We start from the raw sequence: 24458 nt of genomic DNA, 5'->3' as shown, positions 1-24458 counted from the left end.
GGGAGCTGGGGCAGATGGTTAGGGAGTGGAAACTATGGCCAACAAAAAGGGTTATATGCCTAAAACTAGGTCTTTAAAATATTTTGCAGCCTGAGCGTTTAGTCCCTGCAAGGGACGACCTTCAGAAAGTGTGCAGGCTTGTTTCTCCAGGCCTTTGAACTGGGTGAGGAATGTGTCTCAAGATGGAAAAACGAATGACTGGTGTTTTTAGCCTCCAGCTTGAAACTTGCCGGAGGAATGTTCTTGTGCCCTGAGAGCCTGCTTCCCACCATGCGTTAGATGGCCTTTCGGAAAGCGTCTTTGCTTGATCAGGTCCTCAACAAAAACCCATGCCACTCACTACTTCTAGGTGGATTTTAAATGAATGCCTCTTCTCTAAGAGTAGAGCCCCACCGCTCCCTCTCCACCTCAGCTGAGATGATTTATTGGTGCTCATGAGATAAGGAAACGTCAGACTTTTTTTTTTTCTTTTTTTTTTGGCTTGGGGAATAATTTTAAAAAAATAATGGCAGGAGGTACTTAGGAACATAAATAAAGAGATCTGATCTCAGAATGGATTTTCACCAAAAGAAAAATTGCATTTGCAGTGGAAAATCAATACATTTAAGACAACATTTAGCGTATTTGGTTTGCTGGTTCCTGTGTACCTAGCACCCTGTCTCTCTCCTTTCTTTCAGAAAGTTGACTCCTTCTTAACAGATGATGGGGACCCCTGTCCTGGCTGTGGGTACTGGTTTCACGTTACTCTCCCACTAAAAATTGCCAGCTCTTTGAGAATAGTCTCACCAATCATCTCACGACTCCAGTATCTGGGGAGGTGCTCACAGAACACTGAAGTAAAAATTTGTTTATCAACAGTTCAGGAGAGAGTTGTGGAACAAAGGAGAGGACTTCAGGAAAACCTCCAACGAAAACAGTACTGTGGGTATATTTTGAGTACCTCAAACCATTTCATTTGCCAAATATTTTTTAAAAATCCAGTTCAGATTGAACAATGCATTAAAAATAGTCAAACAAGATTACGAGAGCCTTTGCAATGCGATGTGACTGGATATGAAAACTGGGGGGAAGTTAACTACAGCTGCCTTGTTGCTGTGTCCGAAATCCTTGGATCTTTCCTCTGTTCCCTCAAACCATTCTTTTCAAGATTGACAGAAACTTTGCTTTGTTTTGACAAGATTTATTTCTCTGCTGCCAACAGTAGTTCATCAACGTTTATCCTCCTAACAGAGTTCTTCTGATGTTAATTGTAGCTTACCGATCTAGGTCATAGCATAGCATTTTACGCTGAGGCTTAAAGATATCAAAAGCAATGAGAAAATTATTTGAAAAATAATTATTGTATCGTAGTTACCTCTATTTTTTTTTTTTTTCAAAGAGGCCAGTTGTTCAGTACGTGAAGCGTCAAGTCCCCTTTTAACTTGTCCCTATGCTCATTCTTTTTCTTCCCCTGGAGTATATTGCTGCTAATTAGTCCTTCTCCTAAAATATGGGTAAGGCCTGGGAAAAGAAATTAAATTTAAGCAAGTCCATTTTGTCAAGGTGGTACTTAGTATGACTCGGCTAAAAAGCTACCTTGGTCTGGGGAGTTGACCCTCATTGCCAAGACATGAGACTTTTTCCCTGCATCCTTTTTTTTTTTTTCTGTGTTGAAAAAGTTTTAATGTAATTACATATCCTAAAACTTTGATATATTTGTTCTTACATGGTGAGTGATACATAGTTATTATAAGCAATTTATAGATAGTTGTCGAGGCAAGTTATGAAGATCTATAAGCCATGTCATTGTAATGTTTTCTAATTAGTTATTCCAGAGATTTTTTAAGTTTAAGTCCCCTGCATTCTGGATGGAGGCTGGGCTACTTGGATGATCAAAGGAACAGAATGTGTGCTCTGAACTAATTTATCAGCTATTATAGCCATTCTTTTTTCACCGTTGCTTGAGATTTTAAGTATTAGGCTGAAACTTAGCATTCAAGCAGTTTTACTCATAGCAAAACAGTTGTCATCTTTTAATATAAAAGCCCACAATGCCCCAAGATCTGTAGCACGAAGGTGTTTAATTTCATTGTAACTAGGACTTCCGTTTTCTTAGTTCTGCAGTCACTTGGCATGTATGCTACTTTGTAAAACTTGAAAGTGTTTCCAACGGGTATGTGTCTGGTATTGAGCTGGGCTAGTTTTCTCTCTGCCAGGGTGGTTGACTGAGTTAAGATGCTTAGAGCAATGAGTCTGACATTCGGTAGACATTATGTGTTGTATATACTGAATGACTGAACGTGGGACCATGTGTTTTTAGACCACAGCAGGGGAAATGTGCCAACACCTCATTTATCTGTAGAGCGGAATCATACTCTTCAGCAGGACAGGGAGTTTTTCTTAACTACATTACCACTGTCTGACACTTGGTGGGTACTTATTGTCTTAAATGTTTCCATTTCATTCCATAATTAAGCTCTTGTAATTACTGAACCTGGAAACCTGAAGAAATGATAAGTGGTCTTGAAGGTAGTTGTGGGGAATCCCCGAAGACGCGAATGTTTGTAGACCAGACATGAGAGAATGTTCTGGTTAATTAATGCAACAAGGAGTTAGGGGTTACTGCCAGGCATGTACCTCAGTTCTTGAGTTACAACTTTAAAGAAAGCAGACAAAAACTCAGGCCCTTACAGAGCTTTTTTTCTTGAGGACTCCTGGAAGGAGAGGCTGTTGAGGGTCGGTTTCCTTGGAGGACAAGTTGAGACCCACTGAGAGAAATAAGAGAGACTACTGGCCCCTTTTGTGGCCTTGAGGGGTTGGCATTGATTTGTGCATGTACTTTCACCTTAAAATGCATCACGTTCTTTTTACCTGGATGTAAGTATGTCATTTGTATTCCTCGTGGCTTTTCAGTCATGATTAAGGTTACCTTGTGACTCACAAACGAAGCAAAGTCACACTCTTCTGACGTCATAGGGCAGGATATGAAAGAGAAGGAAGAGGAAGACAAATGTGGCCACCACTGTGTGTTGGGCCGCGAGCCACAGCTAATGCCGTGTGTGGTAGTGGATGTCAGTAATTTTCACTGGATGTTAAGAGGTTCCTGTGGGAGACCACTACGCAAAACTGGTAATGTGTCATACCAATCTTTGGCTGAAATTTTGTTGGAAAATTCTGTTGGAAAAATATTTAATATGTTTGCTTTTCTCTACATTTATTCCTTGTACAAAATTGGAGAAAGACTAGTATCTTGAAACACTTTAAAAAATGTTTTCTTTTTAAAAAAAATTTTTGTTTGTTTTTTTGGGGGGGGGTGGCAATTAGGTTCATTTATTTATCTTTTTTTTTTTTTTTTAAGGGAGGTACTGGGGATTGAACCCAGGACCTCGTGCATGCTAATAAGCACGGACTCTACCACTGAACTATACCCTCCCTGCTAGTAAAGTTTTAAGTTTTGACAAATGCTTAATGTCTTGTGTTTGCCATTGCAGTATCTTGCAGAATAGTTTCACTACTCTAAAAATTACCTGTGCTTCCCTATTCAAACCTCCTTCCTCTCCCCAACCTCTGGGGATAACCCCCTGATCTGTAGTTTTGCCTTTTCCAGAATGTTACACAATTGGAATCATATAGTATATGCATTTATCAGACTGGCTTCTTTTACTTAGCAGTGTGCTCTTAAGATTCATCCATGTCCTTTTTGGTGGCTTGACAGCTTATTTCTTTTTATTGTAAATAATATCCCATTGTATGGATGTGCAACAGTTTCTTTATTCAGCCCACTGACCTTTTATGAGATGTGTTTCTGCATGTGTTTGAAGACTTTGGTGAAGTCAGCTCTCAATTTTCCCTTAATATTTTTTCTGTTTAATTGAGGTATAGTTGATTTACAATGTAGTGTTAGTTTCAACTGTGCAACAAAGTGATTCAGTTACAGCAAAGTGATTCATATATATCTATTCTTTTTTCAGATTCTTTTCCATTATAGGTTATTGTAAGATACTGAATACAGTACCCTGTGCTATATAGTAGGTTCTTATTGTCTCTCTGTTTTATATATATAATAATGTGTATCTGTTAACCCCAAACTCCTAATTTATCCCTCCTGCCCCTCCTCTACACTTTGGTTACCATAAGTTTGTTTTCTATGTCTGTGAGTCTGTTTCTGTTTTGTGAGTAAGTTCATTTATGTCATTTATTTTTTTAGATTCCACATATAAGTGGTATCATATGATATTTGTCTTTCTCTGTCTGATTTCCTTTACTTAGTGTGATAATCTCCAGGTCCATCCATGTTGCTGCAAATGGCATTATTTCATTCTTTTTTATGGCCGAGTAGTATTCCGCTATATATACATTCACCACATCTTCTTTATCCAGTCATCTGTTGTTGGAATTTAGGTTGCGTCCGTGTTTTGGCTATTGTAAATAGTGCTGCCGTGAACATTGGGGATGCATGTATCTTAGTTTTTCCTTAATATTAACCATTATTAGATTTTAGTCATCATTCTGATTTCTCAAACTTTCAATCAATTTTGCAGTTCTTTCCAAAACGTATAAAGTATTCTGTATCTCTTTCCTGCCCAGAATTGGCTAACATTCCAGGGTACAGTTAGAGATTTGCTTCCTGATTTCTCCACCTTCTTCCCATTTTAGTATGCTCTGTGTCAGTGTTTATTTGCTCAGTGAAAGCAGAACATTTTAGATTTTTCTATCACCTTGGAGCCACTGTGATCACAACTTCCTTAAGCTTTCTTCCTTCAAGGACCTAGCTATTTGGATTTTTTAAACAGTTATTTGAATCCTACTGGTAGTCTCTTTAAAAGTGATTTTATAATGTGGCCTCATGGTAGATATTGATAAAATCCATTTTTTTTTTCTTACCATAATTGTTTCCCAGGTCTCAAGGAATTAAATTCCTCCATATCATGTGAGCTTGGTCATCATCAATTCTGGACATCCAGTGGGAACCTGGAACTGATTGATCCAGCACTCCTGCCTGGTCTGGGCACAGCATGGTTCACAGGGGCAGCCTCAGGGTTCTTCCCTGTATGGGTTTGTTGTCTAGGGGACGGGGCTTTCCTTGCTTGACTGCAGAATTGTTCCTGGGCTCTTAAAGGGGCCACACTGAGGTCAATCTGCTGATCACATTGGCTTGGAAAAAGGCACTTACTTAAGCAATTGGCTAAAAGGGGCTTGAAAAGCATGTTTATACAGAGTCTTTCAACACTTAACAATTTTTTTGAGCATTTACTCCATTCAAGGTGAAATCAGCCTTAGGGCTTCCCTCCTAGGGTGGCTCCCACTGACGAAGGCAGACCCCCTTCTTACCCACCTGGGGTCGGAGTGCTGGGGGATGGGCTAATCAGAGGAAGAAGTGATAAGAGGGCTGGAAAAGCACAGATGTTTTGTTCAAATACCAGGACACAAAAGACAAATAGGGTCCCAGGTCATTTATGCTCCAAAGTTCCATTCCACACAGTCCTTTTTTTTTTTTTCTTTCCCCTTTTAAACACAGACATTGATTTTTTTTCTTCTTCTTCTTCTCTCTGAAATGGCCTCAGCTTGTTGTGTAATCCTGGTGATAGAATTCTTGACATACTATATCATAAAGCTTATAGCTTGGCGTCTTTTATACCTGTGTGTGTGTGTGTGTGTGTGTGTGTGTGTGTGTATTTAACCTCGGATTACATGTGTAATTTTCAAACACATTCCCTTATAATCAGTTTTGTTGTTGTCAGTACTTGTTGACTATGAAAGCTTCTGGAAAAGTTGTTTAAAATACAGGACCCAGGGCTCTCTTGACATACAACCTTTTCACTGAAATGAATCTCCGGTTAAAAGCTGTTTTTAAACCTGTTTAAAAATTAACTGACCTGAAATAAATCCTACATGCTTGTGCGAACCATACATTAAAAATAGGAATTTATAGCTGCTAATGGCTTTTGTTTCAAAGTTTCCAGAAATAACCAAATGGAGTTCCACAGGTCTTTGACTAGGGACAGTCATGGTATCATCCATGGATTTCTGGGGCTGCTGGCTTTTGCGCATTCTCAATTGTCACCCAAGTCTAAGAGGAATTGGTGTGACTGGACTATATTTGCATTTAGAGTGTTAGCCAGCCTCCAGAGTACATATGCTGGGCTATTTATGAAACAACTTCAGCTGACAGCTGAAGATCAGAAGATTCTATTTTGGGAACTGTCCTAAATGTGAGGTTCTGTGGTTTTAAAAAAAAAAAATTTTTCAGTGTCCTACAGATAAGAATACTTAAAACAGGAAGCAGTGGTAATTTATTGCTTCCTGTATAACTATTCTTATCAGTGTGATAAGCTTTAGGTTTCGTTTCTGCTTTCCTGATTTCTTTTCTTGTAATCAGCTTCTATAAGAGGATTAAAAATTAAAAAAAAAAAAAAAAGGATGGGGAGTTGAGGGGTCTGGGGAGAATTTACCAGCATCGTTTTTCCTGTCTTGATAAGATGCTTTCATTTCCCACCACTCACGAGTATTTCCTCAGCCAAGAGAAGCTCTGTGGACGGCTGTTCACTCATTCCGTTGGCTGTATCTCTTGTGTCGTGTGCACATGTAGGATTGATTCTGTATCTGTTGTAATGCAAGGCTAGGTTGACTGTCATACATGAAAGGTCGAATGATATTATAGAACCAGCATGGCCAAGAAAAGAGAGGTGAATTTTATTCCTGAATCTGCCACTTCCTGGGATCCACCATTCTTTGACCTAATTTTCTGGTCCATAAAATTGGACGTAGCGATATTTCCCCAATCTGACCGTGTTGTTCCGAGGATCGAGGAAAAGTGCCTTTGGGAAATATGAATTGCCTTCCAAGCCTTAAGGTTGGCAGTGGTTTGAGTTTAGATCCCACCACTCCCCTTTCACCCTTAGAACACATGGGTGCTTTTGGTTTATGTTCCTTCCTTACTAAAAATATCTTTCAAATTCAGTCAGCTTCCTTGACTTTTTGGCTGGACGAATGTATTGTGACTGAGTGCCTGAAAAGATGCATTGACTTGGATGCTTCAGTTCAGGTGTTTGTCTCATGAAGTATGGGTGTGTTGCACTGTGAAATTCGAGGAAATTGGATTGCATTTATTAGCTTGGCATAGGAAAAAAAAAAAGTTCTGCACTTGGGCTAAAATATTTCATAAGCTGAAAGTATCCATCAGGGTTAAAGACTGAAATGTGTTTATTAAATTTTAGAAGGAGATGGGAATGTACATTTATAGTTCCTGTGGATTTAATTATTTACTAAGCATGGAAGATAAAAGTATGACTGGGTAGCACTGAATGTTTTCGTCCACAAATTTCTTGTTGATAAATCTCTCTATTCTTGCATCTCACACTGTTTGCCGGAGAGACCTGGTGTCCTGTGCTGTGCTGGGCAGAAGGGACTGCTGTCTTGAAGGGGTGGGGAAAGGAAAGCATGAGTCCTACTTAGTGAAGGAACTAGATCAGCTCTTTAAGGTTGGTCCTAGAATCGAAATCGTGCCATTTACTTGTCCTAAGGAAAGGAAGCTTTGGAGAGTGAAAACTAGCTAAAAGGGTGTTATTTTATTCTTGCTGTGATAAAATGACTTTGGTAGTGTTGGCTGTGTTGTGATTTTAAAGGTTACTTTTTTTTTTTTTTTTTAAACGGGGGAATGTAGATGTTTAGGTGTGAGCTCCTTCTTGGTCCTGACTTGCGTTGGTCAAAGTCACAGGTGTAGGGGGAGGATAATGACGGTAGGGTACACACGGCTGTAGAGGAGTTTACAGCAGGGTGCCCTTTCCCATACTCATATGCACAGCATTAGTCAGCTGTCCAGAACAATATTTTCAGGGGCTCACCAGGCACGTTTGTATTCCAAAACTATTTCAGAGCATTTGGCTCCATCGGTCAAGGAAAAAGAAAATAGAAAAAAAAAAAAGAGAGAGAGAGAGAGAGAACCAAGGGGTAAGTTGGAGGAGGAGTAAAATTGCATGACCCTTTTGTAAATAGTCAATGACTAGAGTTCATGATTTGTAATTACCCAGAGGTTAGAATTTTAGTTATTTTGCTATTTTATTTTCTAGGCAGAGTAGATTATATGAGTCTTTGTATGAGTCTTTTGAATTTATTAAGGAAAATATTAGGGCTGTAAGTGTCCTTAAAGCTTCAAATGTTCATTGTATAGATAAATAAACTTGGACCCAGGGGGCGAAGTAACTTGCTCAAGATGACCCAGCTGGTTTACAGTAGCGTCAGCAGAGATTCCTGGTGCGTAATCTCCAGCTTGGTGCACTTCCTGCATGCTGTCCTGCGTACAGACGTGCATGTATATAATGCTTTGTCTAGTTTATATTTACATACATTTATGTTACATACTCACATTTGTGTGTGAGCTGTGTATGTGTGTGCGTGTGTGTTAGAGATTTAATTGTTCGTTTGTTTGTTTCTCACATATTTATAATGCTAGGCGCTGCTTTGGATGCTAGGAATACAGCTGGGAATAAGACTTAGTCTTTGCCCTCGTGGAGTTTATATTCCCATGGGACAAGCAGGTAATAAATAAACTTATTTCAGATAGTTCTGAGTGCTCTTAGGAAAAACCAAGCAGAATAGAGGAGTGTGTGGGCAAAATATATAATCATAAATTTATCAAAGAAGCTAAAGAGACCACACTCACATTTAGTTTTAATTTATTATTTTTGAGGATTTAAAAAAAAATTCTATTGGGCAAGAAGCACTCAAAGTTTTCAAAGATATGTTAGGGAAAAGTTGTAATTTATGAGAATAATGAAAGGATTTGAAAGATTGCTTGTTACATGAAGTTTCCTCTTTTATATGTAGAGTGTTTTTGGTTATTAGCACTGCTTGGAAATAATTTATGAACGGTAATTAACTGCCTGTATCTGTGACTTAGTCAACCCTCACCATAAAGTTTTAAAAATGCATTTATGACTACCAGGACTCTATAAATGCTTTCTTTCCAACCTCCCGTTTCCTTTCTGGGAGAGGAATGTATTTCCGTGCCTACTCTGCTCACACAGGAAGGCACTTGAAACCATGATGCTGTATTTTGTACAACGTGAAAGGGCATATCTCATATAATAAGAAGGCAATCATGGATGGTATGTCTTAACTAAGATAAATGTATGCTTATTGTCAGGGTGGCCCGAGTTTATTCAGAAACGTTGGAAGACTCTATTCCATTGGCTTCTGATTTTTTTTTTTATGTACCTGTTTTTCCTGGAGCCATCGATGCAAAGTTTGCTACAGATAATGACCAGGGGAGTTCTTCCCTATTTTCTCCCCTGTTGCCACTAAAAGAATTACTTTCTTTAACTGCTTTGATGGTATAATGATGGGTTGATAAGTTGTTGCTTTTCAAATAGAAGTTAGGTCCCTAGCCTCCCATGAAACTCTTAGGAAGCCTAAAATGATGTGTCCTGCGTGTGGAGGTCTTCTATCCATGGACTCCTCAGCTGGAAGGCCAGGCCCAGAAATGGCCCTGTGTTTCCATGGGGAGGCTTGCCTTCCTGTGGTCTAGTGTGTGAACTTCTGGAGACACTCTGGGCAGCCTGCTTTTCCTTGTCAGTCCCTGACCACGTGAACCTGAACTGTTGTAATCTTAATGTCCATGTTCTGCATTGCCAGTGTCCATTCTTGGCTGGGCAAGGGCCAGTGTCCTTAGCTGTCTTCAGTTTCACTGTTTGTTCATAACTCTTTCCTGACTCTGCACAGTTGATTGCAATCTTTGGCATGTCTTCAATGCTTTAAGAGCATTCTTGTGGTCATAGAGTGATTTGGTGATGGTGGTAGCATTGAATCAGAATTCTAGTACTCATTTCTGGGTTCTGATTGTTTCTTCTGCTTCATAAACAATATTGATATATATTGAATAGAGTTACATAAAATATATAAAATATGAGTGGCCCTGTTACGCAAACAAGTCTTATCATGTTGTTGTTGGAAAATGGGTCACAGAAGGAACCATCCACTGCCTCAGCCAGCTCTGATAACTTTAAAGAAGAATCAAGATCTTAGTGAACTTCTGAGGTCATCCAAGTTGGTAACAGCCAGAACCTGGTTTCAAATGGACTTTAAGGTCAGTAAATACAGAGCATTGCTCAAGGCAGTTTTGCCAATCAACTCTTGGCATGTTGTGCAGTGCACAAAACACTTATGACTTTGATTAGCCCTTTGGTTGTGGTTTGGTTTATTTTCATCTTATCAACGATTATTTGCTTGTTATGTTCATTATTATTTCATAAAGTGTATTTGCATCAATGCAACGAATATATCTCCATTCGTTCATTCCGCAGATACTTCCATGTTGAGTACCTCCTCTGTGACCAGATATGTTTTTGGAAAACGGAGATTCTCTAGTGAATCAGGCAGAGTAACAGGTTTTTGTCCTCATGGAGTATATATTATTCTTGTAGAAGAGATGAATGATAAGTAAATGGAAGTAATATAATTTCAGAGAGTAAGCACTACAAAGAAAATTAAGTAGCGTAAAGTGATACAGGAGAGGGGTGGGCTGTTTTTGATAAGGGAAGTCAGAAAAGGAGGCAGTGTTTGAGCAAACACCTGAATGAGGCGGAGGAGAAAGTTCTCCATCCGCTTGCTGGTGAAGTGTTCTCAGGAGGAGCAGGAGAAGACAGAGTCCTGCAGTGGGAACAATTCCGGCACGTTCCAGTGCCTCTGGAGCAGCGGAGAAAGGGATGGGAGATGCGACGGGAGTCGTAGTTAGGACAAGATCTTGGAGGGCTCGATAGGCAGTGGTGAGTCACTTGGATTCATTCTAAGGGTGACGGAAGCACATTAAGGAGGTTACCATGTGTGCCAGGACCACCCAACATGCAGACCACGCTTCATATTGGAGAGACATGAGTTCTCTGTGGAGTTCTGTTAATTAAGGCAATCAGCTGGGACCTCTTACATATGAACCAAAGCCACCTGTGACCTAGATTTTCCTACGTTCATTCCCAGCATCACCCAGGCCTATTTTAGGGGTACATTAAAGAGATTTCCTCTTTAGTCTTGTCACATTGCTCTTTGCTCAATCCCCTGGGATGCCCATTGGCCAAACTGGGTGACTTTAGCTTGGTCTCAGTTCCAGGCCGGTCTGGTTGCTTGGCCACACACCTGATGATTGTTGACACATTCCTTACAAGACACGCCTACTCTGGTTTCTTCAAAGCCAGATCCCAGTTCTTCTATAAAGAATGGCCACGGCCCTTCCTTCTTGGGTGGGATCCTTGGTGTAAGCCACTAACAAGCATTCTAACTGTAAAGAATTTAATCCACTTTTTGTATATCTTGATCTGGTCATTTTTGTTTTGGAATCCATGTCACCCAACATGACCTGTTCACATAGTCACCCTACTAGTACTTGCATGTATTTCAAAACTCTTTTTATCGTAAGTGGTTTTTAGGTTATGAGATCCAAATTTAGACTCGCTGATAACACTTGGCTGCCAACTGACTGGCACTGAGTGGAAGTCTGTATGTTTCAGGAAGTATAGTATTAATTCACTTAAATCCTTTAATCTTTCTGTTTGCGAGATACTAGTCTGCCCCAACACCTGCATTGCATAGCATTCTTCCTGTGACATGAAAGACCTCTAATGGAAACATATGGCATCATTCAGGTGGAGTGAGTTAGCTTTGACTTTTATTGCTTTTTTTTTTTCCAAACCGGATTTTACCTACTTCCTGGAAAATGTTGGCCAAGTTAACTTTTAAGGATGTTTTGATATGCCATTTGCTTTAAGGTGTTAATTCTGTGACCATTCTTGTTTGGAGCTGCTCTGGACAGCTGGCTCTTAGTGGTTTCATGGGGACATGCGGTGGGTTGATGAAACCCTAAATGGGAGGGTGGTGGTGGAAGAGTGATCGTCATGATCTAAACTCCTGCAATTTTAAGCATTTAGTAGGGAAGCAGAACCTATAAAAATGTGCACTAATGAACTAACCACCTTCAGACTGTCTCCTTGCTTATCACCTTGCTGTTCGTAATACCAGGGACTACGCCTCCATCACTTTTAGTCAACACTGAAAATGTGCATTTTACAAAAGTGCAGGATTTCATGAAGTCAATGAAAGTAATGTTAAAGGATGGCTGAGACTCACATATAGTCAATGACCAGGATCTAGCAGAATGAGATGAGTCAGCTGTTGCTGAGGCAAATCAAAGATGCCGTACTTCTAAAACACACGGTAAAAATACAGGATTAGAGGGACCTTTGCGGGAAACTGGTAAAGCCTTTGAATATTTCTATAGAAATGATCCTTTTTATGATTGTTCTGTGAAAACCAAACGAGAATTCAAAGATGAAACATGAAAGGAAAATAATCCCCAAACTGAACACTTGATCATCCTCTGTTCATTCCAAGACCTTGCCAGCAGATGCAACTAAGACTTACATTTTGTTAAATGTAACGTTAAAGAGCTTGTTCCCATATATTTTAATTTCAATATTTACAATATTCTAGTCTCCCAATTCCATCCAACTCCCCCCACCTTTTTTTTTTTAAACTATGAAAATCAGGTCCCTGTGTTAAATTGATTTTTGTTTTTCTTTTAATGGAGGTACTGGGGATTGAACCCAGGACCTCATGCATGCTAAACACGCACTCTACCACTGAGCTCTACCCAAGCCCCGATTTTACTTTTAAAATGGCCTTTTTCTGGTACCAGTTATGTTCAGCTGATAAAGATATCCTGCATATTTCGTTTAGGGATATGGTGGAAGACAATCATTGGCTGCCCTTTCCTGTTGTTTCCCTAAATTTTGCGAAGTAGAAACTAGAGTTTCTTGTTGTCCCAGTGCTGTGAGGCCAGTTGTGGAGCAGGCAGATGGCAGAATTCTAGGGATGTTTTGCTGGAAAGACCATTAGTGCTTATGCGTTGTCTTCAGGAGCTCATTGGAACAGTGGTGCTTGCCAGCCTTGTCACAAACACCAGGAAGTTGTTGATTCCTCAGGGGGCCCCAGTAAAAATTATTCCTGGCCCTTAGAGCTGGATATGGATTAATCCTGAAGACAGCTGCATCAAGAGGACCCTCCAAAGAAGTCTGTCCTACAACAAATAGCTATTCATGAAGAGCTTGCTACTTGCTAAGTCAATACACGTTTACATCTTAAAGGGATTATCACACGGCTAATTCCCAGGTCAGCTCAACCGTTTGTTTCCAGAGGGAGGTGAGTTTGAGCAGATTTTTTTTCTAAGAAAGGAATATGAATTGATCAAGCCATAGAGGGAGGCTGGGATACTTACGGATGTAATTGAGGAGGGAAATGGAAATAGAAGCAGATTTTCTTAGCTTTGAAGAGACCTACTGAGACACAAAATTTGTGCGATCGAGTTCTGAGTACTATATTGATGGTGTCTCTCTAACCACCATGTCAGTGTGATAGTGCACTGTTAGTCTTTATTTTTATTTATTTTACTAATTGTTGAAGTAGAGCTGATGTACAATAGCATACGTTCCAAGTATATGTAACAGTATAGTGACTCAATTTTTAAAGGTTATACTCCGTTTATAGTTATTATAAAATATTGGCTTTCATCCTCACATTGTACAATATATCCTGGTAGCTTATTTTCTACTGAAGAGCTTGTACCTCTTACATTCCCTTCCCCTGTATCGCTCACCTCCCTTCCCTCTCCCCACGGTAACCACTGGCTTGTTCTCTGTATCTGTGAGTCTGCTGCTTTTTTGTTCTATTACTAGTTTGCTGTATTTTTCAGATTTTAGGCAACACTTCATTGGTACATTTTCTTGTAGGAAAACCAGTTAGGCGGCTGGTCTGTTTCTGATCTGCTCACACGGTAGATAGATGAGCACTCAACCTTGACCGGTGTGACACCAAGACAAATGGTACATCATCCTGGTCCAGAGGGGACGCTGTGACTGCCACTGCATGCCTGCCTCAGCTCCTTTTCTGGATTCAAAGCATCATCCTCATTCATTCTCTCTCTTTTTACTGATCTTCCCGTGTCAGGTGGATGGAGTACTTTGCATAGCAATTTAAAAAAATCCGTATTTTCAAATCTGATTCTTGATCACAGTCCTTTACTGATCCCTTGTTATTGTCAAAGGAACACACTCTTTGATTAGTGCAGTAAAAGCAAAAGCAAAATATTCCTTAGAAAATATGGGATGGGGAGAAATCATAAAACCTATTTTTAGATGGAATAGAAATGATACTGGATCGTGTGCTGTTAAAGGTTGTCCAGGCTCCATCTTTCAGCTTTTGGCGTGAACTGGAGTTATGTGCAGGGATTTTCAGTCTAGTATTAGTATTTGGAGTTCATTTCCCATATAAAATTGATACAAACGCGTTTTGAAGCCCTGACTACTTAGTGACTGGTCCATAGATTATCACATTAAGTAGGATATATTAGTACCCTGAGGCTCATTGTTGGTATTGACAATGAAGAAAAGAGCAGCTTGGGAGTTGCTGGAGAGAAATTCAGTTCAGAAGTCAACGTTTATGTGAATGGGGGATTTATGTACGGCCTTTTTTGATGGCATTTAAAGTTGATTTGGAATTATTGTGAGGGTGATGAATAATTCCAGGTGGAATAAAAGTTATAGAAACCAAGAGAGAAAAACCACAGAAGTATGGATACCTTGGCCGTGGGAAGTCAGATGCACTGTGAGCTAATGTTTTGGGCTGCTGGTGCTGGAGAGGAGAGCTATTTCTGCTGCTGTTTGGCTTTTGGAAAGCAGATGGCATCTTTTAAAAACTACCCTTGAAATTCATGCTGAGTTGCTCATTGCACTGTCATGTTGGCATTCCAAGATGGGTCACCACCAGGACCTGAGATGTGGCGTCTGTGGCACTGTTTGTGGGTTTTGTTTGTAATATTTTTGTTGTAGAAGGGCATCGTAGCCGCCTTCCCTGGGAGCCTTGATACAGGACTCTCAGGATCTTGCATAATTCTAGGACTGAAGAACCCACAACATGGTATAAAAAGAAAAATCCCCAAAATGTAGTAATTTGAATAAAAAGGAACCCAAAATAGGACGTATGGGAAATGTTGAGAGAATGGTGGATTTGAAGCTAACAAGACCGTCCAGTGTAAGGCCGTCCACCATGCGGTCGCCGCAGGTCTGGTATTCCTCACACTCAGAATCTCCCTTCCTGGCCTTTGAAAGTACTCTTTCCTCCTCTTATCTTCCCATTCAGGAAATTACTGTGCCTTCTCTACTGTAAAAGCCTTTAAAGGAAGAGAATGACACAGAATGTTCTGAAGTCAGTCCTCTTCTCTTCTTGGTGATCAAAGTGGCCTTCAATGATACTCCGTTCAGAATAACAAATGCCTGTTTATACTTGGGCAGACCACTTGTTAGCTGTTTTCCTCGCCTGATTCCTTAGAACGGTGTTTTCTGTTTGTAGGGTTGTTTCCATGACCTGATTTGGTTTCTGTGTGCAGCCCGTCTTGTGTGTATTCCTTCTGATTTACAGTGAAATATGTGGTTTTCTGGACTTTACAGGGAGTCGACAAGTTAGCCTTACAGGCCAAAATCCGGCCATCACCTGTTTCTGTAGGTTTTTGGAGGCGCAGCTACACCTATTTCTTATGGGTCATTATCCTGGCCACTTTCCAGCTGTAACAGCAGTTGAGTTGTCGCAAGAGAGATTATAGGCAGACCTGGTAGGCGCAACTGATACTGTGATCTTGTTTTTGCTCTTTATCTTTTTTTAACTTTTCTATGGTCTCATGGCATTTTAGATGGTTTTGTCACAGCAGGCATGAGTTATGTGTTTTTAATGGTTAGTACAATATGACATATGTAATTTGGGGGCATTGATTCTAAGTCAGGATGCCACATTCAAATGGTGATAGTGCGTTCTGTTCATTAGGAACAAGGTTTTTAAAAACTTTGCTATATTAATAAATGAAACAAAATTCAAATCTATGTTGTTCTGGAAGATAATGATTGCCAGTTGTTAGAAGAAAGTGAGCCTTAGGGAGCCTTCCGATCTGTATTTAGAGGGCTTCTGTAGTAAGCAAGGATTGCGTCGATGTACAGGTCAGCCCTTTGTATAGATTAGTCATTTTTGCCCTCGTACATGCTTTTCTGAAGATCAGAATGAAGGGCCCGAGCAAGCCAATAACCAGGTGGGCTTTGCTAAAAACTGGGGAACTTTAATATTCCTATAGTTTATGATGAAAAGCAGTGTCACTTGGCAACCTCTGTTATCCATAACCATGCTAATGGCTGTCATAATTTCCAAATTACATTAATGAAACATTCATTTAAGTTTCAAGACTCACAATTTGGGGCTTAACTAGTGCGGTCGAACACCTCTTCCTTGGGCAGATTCTATGGATTTGGAGAATTTCAGATTTATTGAAGTCCCTATAAAATCTTAGTTCTGTTCAAATTTTAGAACCTTATCGTCTGCAATTTAGAATTCTTTGTAGGAAGATGGAAGCACTGTGAAACCTCAACTGGCCTTTATTAAGTATAAGTTTTGATAAGAAGCAAAACTTTGTCACTGGAAATAATGGTTGACTAGTGTGGAGAAGGTGGCTGGGAAGAATTCCATAGGAAGTATCAAAGATAAAATGGATAATTTCCAGCTTTTTCTGGTATGGCTTTTGGAAACTGGCTTGGACTTAATAAAACCCACAACCACCTGGGCTGCGGAAGGCACATCTCCTTGGGACGGTTTCACACAGATGATGGTGTAAATAGCGCCCCCTGTGGTTGTACCGTCAAAACCTCAGTTTTAACGAAAGTCAAATTTAACACCCAAGGCATTTCAAAGCAATTATGTTGTTGTAGTTAAATTATCTGGAGAGTTGGATTTTATTGCCCTGCTTTTTGCTCATTAAAACCAACAGTTAAGAACTGGAACTGTCTGTATGTTCACATTCCTGCCCACAGCTAGTTAGGCGGTGTAGCTTGATAGAGAACCCAGCTCGATTTCTAAGTTTAGCTTTACTGCTCAAGCCAGCAGTGAAACCTGCACGTATTGGTTTTCATGGAAGCGGCGTGGAAAACCTCAGCGATTCCCGCATCTCCGCCGAAAGGCGCACATGTGAGTCTGCTGCTGCTCGGACGGGGCAGGGTTGCAGGGTTAGATTTCACAATGCTCCTTTCACAAGACTGGCCTGAGCCTTGTGCACATGTGCTTCCAAGGCTTCTAGTGACGGTAAAAGACAGCACCCTGGACTCCAGACAGCTTCGATGGCGAGTTTGCGAGCTTTGTTCTTGCAATAGCTTTTCCACAAGGACTTGTTTGGTATCTGATCATAGTACCGAACTCAGTTGTTAAAAAAACAGCTCATTTCCTTGCTAGCTTCATCCAGAAGTGGGACGAAGAGGGTGCAGGAGGGATTAAGCATTGAGCCATGTGTGTGCACACCCGTCAGCCGGTTCCTTCCTCAGTGCCCAGATCTCGACCAGCTGTGTGCCTGTTCATCTTTCACAGAGGGTGAGGGTTTTCCTCTGACGTAGAGGCATTCCAGATGGACAGGAGTGTAAATGCCAGGTTACATTTTTAGGGGCTTACTAATGGAGCCACAGCAGATTAAGAGGGGAAAAAAAAGTGTGACTGCTTAACTTTGGAGGGAAGTGTGGACCGGACACCGTGACATTTGCTATTCTCTGAGATCCTCTTCTACTGACATTTTATAAACACGAATTGGGTATTTGTGCTCACTCCAAGGAATAGAGAGATTCTTAATGCTACCTTCTGTTGAAATCATATTTCAGGCAACCTTTTAGTATGGCCACGTACTGAATCTTGGTTTTAAAATTAACTTTTAATCTTGTCTTAGGGCAAAAGACAATCAAAAAAACAAACAAACAAACAAAAAACAATGCCAAGAAAACAAATAACCAAAACAAAATCAACCTCGAATGTAATTTATGCACATAAATTAAAAGACTTTTGTCTGGAGGATGGGCTTATTCTGCCAGTGACATTTCTTTCTCATCTAAGCCTGTGTAACATGTTCTAACAGAGTTTTAGGAGACAAAACATTTCGATGTATTTTCATGGCTTCGTGATTCATGGCACATTTACATTTTATTGTGACTTTTGACTCTCTTGAGTTTTCTCTAGTGTAAAGAGAGTGGCATGTTTTAAATTATATTAAAAACGGTATTTGCCTTTGTATGAATTTTGAAAAAAAATAAGTTTCTATGTTGTTTTTCATTCACCTTTTCAATACATTGGAAAATGTCTGCTTTGATCGTAGTAGCTCTTTGCTCACGTGATCTTCATTCAGCCTCAAGTGAAGGCAATAAATTTCCCTGCCCATCAACATTTTACTATATTATAGGAAATGCTACAGGGCTTTGGAATGTGACTCGCTTCAGCTGCTGCTTGGTGGTTAATGGTTCATGTCGTTTGCTGGCAATGTCAAAACCTCTGTAACTTCAGACTCGAGAACGCAGTACTTACTTGCCCCTTTATTAGACGCAGGTACCATGTTTAGAAGTTCATTTGTTCCAGACCTCCATCAAAGTTTTCTTTGGACAAGGTGTTTTGCTTTGTGGAAAGAACCTTTCCATTCACCAGCATCGCACTGTGAAAAATACAGCAACTTTATCTTGTGTTTGTACATAAGCATTTGGATTTGGCTTTCAGAACCACATGGGTGCCTAATAAATGCTACTTGCTATTTGTGACTTTTATTTGTGCTTTGAGCCTTGGGTAATATTTTTTTTCCCCCTGAAACAGGCAGTTTGGGATATTAGGGCTTATTTTTTCATTATCCCCCATTGGGCCTCTGTGAGTCATCTTCTAGGCACACAGAAGTGAAGGTACAATTGCACAACCTTTCTTATTCCACAATTACTGGATGAAATACTTTGTAATGTGCCCTGACCATCTTTGTTAAAGGAATTTACAAAAATGTCTTCAAGACAATCCCTGTATCTATCTGTAGAATTTCTAGATTTCTATTTCCTTGGACATTTTAGGAATCTTAAATTGGACTATGTCCTTGTGACTAATTGTGGGGTAGTTACCATTTGCATCTGATTATTTAAGTTCCCCTTCCCAGCCACCGTTTTTTTTTTTTCCCACTTGCTTTCTTTAAAACAGGACACTCTTTATGTTTCCTTTCCATATTTCTGACAGTATATAATTTATACACATAAAAATATCTTAGAAAAAAATGTATATCATCACAGCCCTTTGGAAACCAAGAAGGAAATGAAAATAATAGTCTTGATTCATTTTAATTTTTTCTATATTTTGTCAGTGTTTAACCCTGTAAGGTAAAATTCTACCCAAGTCTAAATATTCACATTTAGACATTCAAACTTCACATTTTCCCAATATATACAACAATGTATTGAGAAAATATTTAGGCTAAAAATAATACAATAGTCTGTGTAATATTTTGAAAAAAAGTGTGGCATTTTCATTTATGATGTTTTTTATAATTTTGAAAGTACTCATCATATGTGTTTGGTCATAGTGGTAGAGACAGTTGGTTTTTCTAGTAATGTAAAATATTTTTACTTTGTCTGCATTTTTTCAAGTATTACTTTAAATTATTTGTGCAGTAATAAACCATTTCATTTATATGACATACATCCATCAATGCCATGAAGGGAAAAATAAAACATGTTTCATACGTGAGCCCTGAAAACTGAAGGATGGTTTTCTGAACTCAGACTGAGTCTATGAATAATTAGGGAAGGAAGTTTGCTCTCTGCATTCTTCAGTTCATTTTCTCGCTTTCTATATATTCATTTTCTTTCAAAATCAAAGTGGCAAACCATAGTTTCAACGTATCGTATGCCAAATTGTAAATTATTGAAGCATTAATATCCTATTGACTACAAATCATGCTGGGAATTTAGGAATAAAAAACAAATGTGGTATTCTCAAAGTATATTTTTTGTGCTCAATTTTTATCAACTTTTCCATCCAAAATACATTTCTTTTGTTTATGTCTGTATATTATTTTGTCTAATATTTTATCAGAATACTTTTTTTTTAAGTGGGGATGCTGGGAATTGAACCCAGGACCTCATGCATGCCAAGCACACGCTCTACCACTGAGCTACCTCCTCCCTCCGTCAGAATGCTTTCAGAATGGCAAAGTTCAGCGGAAAACGCTTTTGGCAGTCTTTTCCAAAGTGTGTTTCACAGGATGTTAGAGTTGTTAGTGTGAAATAAAATCTACATAGTTTCTGATCAGAAGTTTAGGAAACACGTGGTTAAACAAAATGTGACGGCTCTATGTAAAAGGGAGATACTGTCTAAATGTCGCTGGCCGTAGAACCTTCTTTCTCGTGGAGCTCTCGTTCTATGGAACACGTTTTGGAACTGCGTGCTTATTGCACGCCCAGGCCAGGGTCTGCAGAAGGGACATGCACCATCCTCTGCTACTCCCTCTTACTCTGTGTATTGTAGGTTCCCCCAGATGTTGTATGACTTGGAGTCATTGCCCTGACCCATTCATTGCAGTACTTTATAAATACTCAAATTTTTACTTTGTACATCTGCCTTTCATCACTGAGTGCAAGCGCATAAGTGTCTAGACCTCTCTGGCTGCACGCGGCTGCCTTCTCGGAAGGCTGTTAAGGAGAGGACCCATTCATGTCTTAAAGGAGACAGTTCGGTGCTGCCCTGTAATTCTATTCCAGTTGTGGTTTGGATCATTGAGCCTGCATTCACATTGCTGTTGTAATGCATTGATAAGGATATAATTGCTCAGTAAGTCATCTGATTTCAGAACTATCTTTCCTACTTACATTCTAACGGTAAAACATATTGTTCCTGTTTATTCATCATTAAGCCTTTGGGTGTGTAACACTTAGAGCCACCTTTTTGGATATTAAGACATTGACCTAGTTATAGGGTTAATGTTTACAAACAGTGCTTGGTAACTTTGGGGAAACAGTGATTGCACTGACAGGGGCTGCCTTTCCAGGACGGTTTCACCACCTTCAGCGGAGCATATGTTTTGATTTCAATGAGATCATCGATGCCAGATTTTAACATCAGAACTTTCTCAGTGGGATGAAGTTGGTGACTCACCTTGGCTTGTACCTCAGACACGTGGGTATGGGATAAATGACTTCTTAATGATAGCTCAGGGCAGCCAAATCTTTCATCTGCCTGAATTGACTGGCTCTCTTACCACTGATATTAATTGGGCGCTCCTGATGGAAATGGGCTTGCGTGAAGTTAAAGCTGAAATGTTTGAGAATGAAGTCTTTCTCTTGATCCGGACAATTGAAAACAAATGCGTGAGGTCCGTGAGTGGATGTTGTGTTTTAAAGACTTTGTGCCAACTGCTGACGTCTTGAAAATGTAACAAACTAGAATTTTAGAGATTAAACTCCTCCCTGCTCCTCTTCTATGTTCATGCGAGATGTTGGGAGCGGGCGATCCACACTTGTAGGGTTTGTTCAGTGTTGCATTAGTGTTTTAATACTTGGAGGCAAGAATTTAAAAAATGGTCATTGGGTCTGGGGCTGCTCGGTTTTCTAAGCCTGAGTATCAACAGCAATGCTGACAAGCATTTGTGGGTGGCACCAAGCGACAGGGACAAGGGATTAAGGGAAAGGAAAATAGGAAAGTTGGGAGGAGGAGGGAGGGGAGTAGGGGTTGAAGGGCCAGAGAACCCCAATAATTGCATCCAGTGTCATCCAAGCCTTGCACCCCCCCCCACCAAGTTCAACTTGAAAAAGCTATTTGGATTGTTTTGGGTTATTTTTTTTTAAATTTTTATTGAAGTATAGTCAGTTTACAATGTTGTGTCCATTTCTGGTGTATAGCACAACACTTCAGTCATATAGGAACATACATATATTCATTTTCATATTCTTTTTTTACCATAGGTCACTACAGGATATTGAATGTGGTTCCCTGTGCTACACAGCATGAACTTGTTGCTTATCTATTTTATGTATAGTTGTGGATTATTTTGACTTGTTGAACCAGTCGTGTCCTGTACCGTATGTACCATGGGGAACATAACACTTGAGCTGTATAACATTTTAACGGTGACATACAGATTTTAGAGAGTTTTCTGTAGACAGTTAATCAGCACAATTACAGCTTTCCTTTTGTTCCTTTCAGATCGGTTATCACCAGCCGGAGTAATGGGCATCAGCTCAGCTCTGTTGATATGTAAACGGTGTCATATCTGAAAGCTAACGTCATTGTTTTCCCCTTTCTCAAAGCACAGTGTGTTTTGATCCACATAAGGAGTATTTTTAAAAAGTGGATGTCTGAGAATGTAAACAGTTGGGAGGGGAGATGCAGCTGTTTATGATTTACTTTTTAATCCTCTGTTCTTTCGTGGCTTCTGATGCCGAAGGACGTCTCCTTACCTATTACAGCTTATAGCTTTTGGCCCTGTGAGTATGCTTTTTCTGGTTTTCATTTTGGCTTGCTAAATAAAGGATGGAAGGACTGAAGGAAAAGTCGACAGATAAATATAGCCCCCAGTCTACTAGATCTCGTGCTGCAAGCACGGGGCCAGAAGAGCTGTGGTCCCCGAGTGAAGAGGGTTTCTATTTTATGGGGCCAATAAATGCCCGGCCCCGCTCTTTACCTGAGGGCTGTGCGTGCGTGTTTGTCAGAATCTATTAGTCACACCCAGTTGCTTGCGTCTCCCACTGTCTAGACTCTTCAAAGGATGAGAGATTTCATATTTAGTGTTTTTACAGGAGGGCACAGATTAAGGGAGAAGAGTGTGCTTTTATGATGGCAGTCTCATTTGCAGACTCTTTTCCAGAAGCGAAGGCATTCCTGATAGCCAGGTGCCTGCTATGTGAAGTGTCGTTTTAGCTGACTTCATTTGGCTTTATCAGAACGGCATTTCGCTATGTAATTTCTCATTACCCTCCATAGACACAAAGCTCACCCTGCTTCCTTTTATAAAAATAACTTTGTACGTTCCAGTGGACTCTGTGATGAGAGGTTTGACAACACTGCCACCCATGCTTTTTATAGCACTATCTGTACATTTGTGGTCAAGAGCTTGGTTTTTGAATCCCAATTGCCCCTCTTACTAGCTCTGAGATCTGGAGGAATTCACTCATCCTTTCTGAACCTCAGTTTCCTCATCTTTAAAACAGGGGTAGTAATACAATCTCAAGATGGCCGTAAGGATTAAATGAAATAGTGCATATTAGAACAGAGAGCAGATGTTGGCTGTGTTTTTGATGGAGACTAAATTACTAGGCTGTGTTAGTAGGTTGGGTAAGTTTACACACCCTACCCTCACGCCTAGAATGGTTTACTGAAATATTTGGGGAGGGAGGGAGAATACAAGTATCATTTGAAAAGAATCATAATCAATATTAAAATATCTTTATTTTCTTAGTCATGATATTTAATTTGCAGCATTAAAAAATTGTGGGTTTTTTTCACATATATTTATCAAAAGGGGATAACTTTCTGTGAGGGGAACCTCACAAAAACTTGAGCCCATTTTTCTTTGGCTGAAATTACCCTTAATCAAGTCTTACGGACCTTAGAATCTATGTGCATGTATGATTTTTCTGTAGATACTTTTTTAGACTGTACAGTTATTTATTGAGTGCCAACTGTGTATAAAACACTGATAAATCAAGTAGAGAGCTGCAGGTGAGAAACCTCAAGAACTATTGGGTAAAGGATATTAATCAAATGAAAGTTTTTGTCACAGTCTCAGAAAATTAAACTTCACAGCACACGTGGATCTGGTGTGAGTCTACCAAGCCTGGGTATAATTTTTCCTTGCAGCTAGTGAAGTACGAAAATTCAGGTTACAAAAGTTAGAGGTGCTTTATAATTGCGAAGGACAATCCATTTTCATAACAGATCAACTTTTAGAATTATAAAGCAAAACGGGAAGCCCTTTTGCACCCAGTGTTAGAACAGCTGTAACTTGGGCAGCATCCCTAATTTGAGACCAGTGGTTTCATGCGGTGAGTGTGACTGCTGGGGTTTCCTTGACAGCCTTTTTTGAGGTGCTCCTCTCTGCAGACATGTCTGCGGTATTGCCAAGCGCAGAGAGCCTCAGTGTCAAGGACCTTCCTTCCCCTTTCGTTCCTCTTTCTGCTGTCCCCCTCCCACGTGCTTTCTGGTGGCTTCGCTACTGGATCGAATGAAGGAATTGTTCGACCTTGGCTCAGTTGTCAGGGTCTGGGCCTCGTGTTTTATAGTCACCGTCTCATTTAATCCTCAGAACAAACCAATGAGTTAGGCACTCTTAATGCCATTTTACCAGGAACTGCTGCTCGTTAAGGTTGATCAAGTGCCTGAGTCCCAGAAAGTGGCACTGGGGGAGCCAGGGTCTTACCACAGTGCGGTGGCCACATGGCCCAGCAGTGAGTGCCTTGCAGGAAGTGTCCCTTCCTGTCGTATCCCAGAGCCCTGTCCCCACTGGTTAGGGTAGTAACTCGTGAATTGCACGGCATGTGAATTGCACTGCCCAGCAGTGGTTTTGGAATTAGCTTTTGAAGGGGAGTATCTCTGGCCACCTCTTCATTTTCCTACTGTTTCCCAAAGTC

At 40.1% G+C, this 24458-nt stretch overlaps 1 protein-coding gene and 1 non-coding gene across 2 annotated transcripts in view; one reads left to right on the top strand and one right to left on the bottom strand.

Annotated features, from left to right (window-relative positions):
- IRS1 (insulin receptor substrate 1) overlaps positions 1-24458 on the top strand; it is a 60251-nt gene that overhangs the window by 16283 nt on the left and 19510 nt on the right. The window lies entirely within an intron of this gene.
- On the bottom strand, positions 19947-20018 carry TRNAA-GGC. The gene has a single exon. It is a non-coding gene; the product is annotated as a tRNA-Ala (tRNA).

Source organism: Camelus ferus, chromosome 5 (assembly GCF_009834535.1).
Source record: "Camelus ferus isolate YT-003-E chromosome 5, BCGSAC_Cfer_1.0, whole genome shotgun sequence".
Lineage (NCBI taxonomy): Eukaryota > Metazoa > Chordata > Mammalia > Artiodactyla > Camelidae > Camelus > Camelus ferus.
Note: the sequence above shows the minus strand (reverse complement) of the source record. Positions and strands in the feature narration are given on the sequence as shown.